Source organism: Fukomys damarensis, unplaced genomic scaffold (genome assembly GCF_012274545.1).
Source record: "Fukomys damarensis isolate Sample0158 unplaced genomic scaffold, DMR_v1.0_HiC HiC_scaffold_5, whole genome shotgun sequence".
Taxonomy (NCBI): Eukaryota; Metazoa; Chordata; class Mammalia; order Rodentia; family Bathyergidae; genus Fukomys; species Fukomys damarensis.
The window spans coordinates 13,822,532-13,827,530 of record NW_022900917.1 but is presented as its reverse complement, the minus strand read 5'-3'; positions in this window follow the sequence as shown (position 1 = coordinate 13,827,530).

Here is a 4,999-nt window from a genome sequence, read left to right as displayed (position 1 = left end):
TGTGTCTGTTATTTGTGTATAAGAAGGCTATTGATTTTTGGGTATTCACCTTGTATCCAGATACTCTACTGAATCTGTCAATTAAGTCTAGAAGTTTTTTGGTAGAGTTTTTTGGATCTTCAATGTAGAGTATCATATCATCAGCAAATAGTGACAGTTTAACTTCTTCCTTTCCTATCTTTATTGCTTTAATTTCTTTCTCTTGTCTAATCGCTGTGGCTAATGTTTCCAGAACTATATTGAAGAGAAGTGGTGATAATGGGCATCCTTGTCTTGTTCCTGATTTTAACATGAAGGTTTTCAGTTTTTGGCCATTCAATATGATGTTGGCTGATGGTTTTTCATAGATAGCCCTTATTAAATTGAGGTATAGACCATCTAGTCCAATTTTTTGCAGGGTTTTTTATCATGAATGGGTGTTGAATTTTATCAAATGCTTTGAAACATTTAATTTTAATGTTGTTTTATCATAACGGGGCCATGCCTACTATCAAAGGCAGGAACCTGCCATCTATGAAACTCAATAAATGTAAAGCTAAAATTCCTGATTGTGGTAATGGATTTTATTGTTAGTTTTTGTTATGTCTTCCTTACTCTATTTTCAGTTCTGACTTTCACTTTTGAGTAGAACGAGGTTAATAGTATATAATACTAACGTATGATTTTTAATTTTTTCTTTTTGTTTCTTCTAGCATGATAGCAGTAGCCTCAAGGATTAGTGGAATTCACTCTGCTTCTGGTAACCTGGGAATATGTATTTCATAGTATAATTTTTTTTCCTAACTCGGCTCAAAATTTTCAGTTTTTAATCTCTCTCCTCTGCTGTCCCCTGGTGCTCTCACCTCCCTCTCCTCACCATGCCTCCCCCTCTCATTCCTAGATACCTGTGGGGACCTCTTCCTAATCTACTTTATATATTATCTAGGGAATGACTATTTTCTACACTTAGTGTAAATTAGAGGTCCATCGTATCAATGCTGGATGAAAGTGAAGACTCCCAACTTCAGTCTGACTGGCAGGTATTTAACTTATTAACTTCAGTGTCTTCCTGTCTGCCAGTCTCAGTGTGTTCCGGTGATGAACCACCACATCCCAAGGGCAGACTTCACATGCTCCCAGGACCCGGAGTTGATAAGGTGACTGAATCCCCTGGGTCCCAGCTCCTCGTCACTAACTCCGCCTCAGTCCAACTGCCCCCCATGTCAGCAGAGAAACCCCGCACTGACCTTCTACTCCCCGGTTCTCATCATATTTCTCATTTGTCCTATGCTGAGCCTTTGTGTTTCATTGCCTGTCACTCTTTGATCCCAATATTTTTAAATTTTTGGGACATTAGAAAAATTTCAAAAAACTAAAGAAAAAAGTAAAAGCTCAAATTGCTTTCACCCCAACATTATCACTTTTGTTTTCATGTATACCTTGTCAGGTTTATTTGGCAAACATATTTTTCTCTATCTGCAGTTGTATTTGATGAATATTGATTTAGCTCACTTTTATTTAAGTTGTACATATTTCTGCTATTATTACATTGTCTTCATTGCTACCTTCAGCAGCTTCCTATCATGTTTTTTTTTTTTTTTTTTTTTTTTTTTTTTTTTTTTTTTTTTTTTTTTTTTTTTTTTTTGTACTGTGGTTTGAACTTGTGACCTTCTTCCTTTCATGGGTTGATGAAATATTCATGTTTGTTTTCTAATATTTTAGCTCTAAACTACTAATCATTATTTGATATTTATTTTTGTATCTGTTTTCCTCAGATGACAAGAAACTGATTATTGAGTTAAAAGATATATTTTCATCACGTTATTTTATATATGCATATATATAACTTTTTAATAGATACAACCAGGGAAACAATTTGCTTCCAAAGGTAGGAATAAATATTCCAAAAGAGAAATAAATATTCTATACAGTTTTTATAATTTATATTTTTCACCAAGCTATTCTGATCATTTTTTAACTTACTCATTCAAAGATCATTTTAGAAATGACCATCATATGAGTATGCCATAATTTGCTTAAAAATTTTCTTAGTTTTGAACATTTCTTTTTACCTTTTTCTATTATAAATAAATATTTTCCTGTGTGTCTTGATTATTAGAACCAAACCCTAAGGCAGAAGTACTGAAGCAAAAGTGTAAAAATACATGAAGGCCCTTAATAATACTAATTATATGATACTAATATATGATACTAAATATATATGATATTTTCTTACTGTCCTAATGTGCAACCAGATCAGATGAATTTAATTAGTTCCACAATGCAGTTGTCTTAATCAAATACTCCCGTGTTTTGGTCTTGTTTGCTACAACCTCCTGGGTATAGCGTTTTACAAATGGGGGAAATGAGAAAACACATGGCTTGAGCTGGGGGACAAATGGTTTAAAGCATGCAGTGAGGTTGAAGAGAATAAGAGGGAAAGAATAAATTATGCTTTGAATGCCAGCAGAATTGTCTTTCTGACCTAGGAAAGGCTCTGAGGAAGCGCGCCTTTGTGAAAGCACGGCTGTCGGGTTCACAGCTAACTAACGTGAGCGGCGTGAATGAAGCCAAGACAAGAGAACGTAGAGCTCCCTGTCAACATGGTAGATATTGTAGCTGTGTCTCATAGTAGCTTTGGCTCCTTCAGACCCAGGATGAAGTCCATTGTTTTCCTTAGTGTTTAAAATACTTCTTAGGAAATACCTCGGGAGCAAGACACACTCACAAATCAGCTACCATTTGCCACTTCAGTGTAATTTTGCTAGTTTTGAGGATTTTATTTATTTATTTTTTCACATGGAGGAATCCCTGAGAACCCTCCTGAATGTGTTTAGTGGTATTCCTTGGCTTTCTCACGTGTTTTGAAGTTACCGAAATCCTTAGTGTCTGCCCTATGAAAACACTGCCTTGAAGATGTCATTGCTATGACCTTATGTCCCTCGCCATGAATGTCTGTGGTTTGCCAAATTACTGGCTGCCACAAATTACAGGCTTGCTTAAGAAGCAAAGTGAGCATATTATTAGTAAAAGGCTGGACTTCATTCTGTTCATGTAGAGGATGGGCACATGGAAGCTGATGCTTGCCCATTGAACCAGCCAGGCAAAGTGCTTTAGTAAGTACCCTAAGTTACTTACTGTTTTTACTTATCCCAAAACTATTTGTCTTCTGAAAGCACACTCATTTGGCCTAGGCCTATGGGATTGTGGACAAAAGTGTGTCAACCAAGAGACAGTTTTCTCAGAGCTTTCTCTTCTGTTTGTCTCTTTACTTGAGGAATGGCATACCCCATTGGTAAAATGTTAAATAGCATCGTGACTAAATCTCAATAGTTTTTACAGAGGCTTGGCTGAGAAAAATAATTCTTAGATACTTGTGCATTATCATGTGGTTTCCTGAAGAGGGCAGCACTATCAGTCAATGCCGGGGAGTATGTCACCAGGCTAGGCTGTTGCTTAGATGGCTGTAGTTCAAAGGGGACCCTCTATGAGCTAACTGCTTCACGACTTTCTTTTTACCCTATCATGTAGAAATAAATTCTATACTTACACATGAGTAAGTAAAATCAGTGCAAAGGAATCTGGTGTTCCTTTCTAGAGCTCCCTGGCTGTACATTGATTCTAAGTAGATATGGTTCACTTAAAGCAACCCAAAGCATAAGACATCCAGGAAGCAGGCAGGAAGAAGACCACTCAGTGAAGGTCAGCACGAACTTAAGGGGCAGCCAGAGGGTCACACGCACCCTGCTTCTCCTCATGTTGTCATGGTGATGTGCAGCTGTCCACCTGCATCCAGATGAGGGAAGGAAGGGAGAGCTAGTGGAGGGAGAAAAAACCCCGACAGGAGGGTGCAGCTTTATCTTAAAGGATATTTAGCCCAGAAGAAAGTACTTCAAAGGGGAGACACTAAGTTATCTTTATGAGGCAAATTTTATGTTTTGGTTACAATAGGTTTGAAGGTAAAGTTATATTACGACAACATCTAGTGCTGGCTATTTCTTTTGTGTATATAACCTAGAGTGTGTAAACTTCAGATGCACTATAAATGTGTTATATGTGATTTTTAGGTAGCCAGATGCCTTATTTATTGTGGTTGAATAGTGTATTTTGACTGTAAAACTTTCTCTTCCTAACTCGTCCCAAATTTCCAACTGTCTTTTCTATATCTCTGCTCTATTACCCCATATATCTGAAATTTACATCTACAAGTAAACTCATTATTTCTACCCGAGTTTGTCTTTTTTCTTGTAGTCTTTATTTTGGTCAGTTGCACTCAGCTAAGTCTGAAGCACTGGTTACATTCTTTTAACTCCTTTTGAATAAAAACAATTTATAAATGGGTGGACACAAAAATGTAGAAAAAGTAGCAAAGGAAAGAAAACACACACACACACGCACACACACACATACACATACTTCTTTCATAGAACTTGGTTATGTCTGACAAATCTGAAATCTGTAGGATGCAAAGCCCGATGCTGCAATCTTGAACAAAATTCCTTTTTCCTTGGGAATACCAGGGTTTTGCTCTGAAGGCTTTTAGGGTCTTTCAGATGATTGGATGAGGCCCTGCTCATCAGTGACATGATCTCCTCTACTTCAAATTGGCTGAGGTACATGTCTAGAAAATGCTCTTACAGCAACATGTGTTCAATTCAATAATTAAGTACTCTAGCCTAACCAAATTGATACACAAAAATAAGCATTACAAGTTTACAGCGATTTCTTGGCAACTTTCTGAGTATATCAATGAGCTTAACAATTTACTGAGTTTTTATCTGTTCTAGGTAGATGTTTGCTGCCAGGGATCCAAGAAAAATAAGATGTACTTGTTCTTGAAGGTATCAGAGCTCTCAAAATAGCAACGGATACAAAATCAAATAGATCACAATCATTGTAGTACAAACAAGGTGTTGATAGTGAGAAGGTATTGAGAAGAGATCATGACAATATGATATGGGATGTCCCAAATGAAACATTCTTACCTAAGGTATCTCTGAATCTGGGGTTTTAACCCATT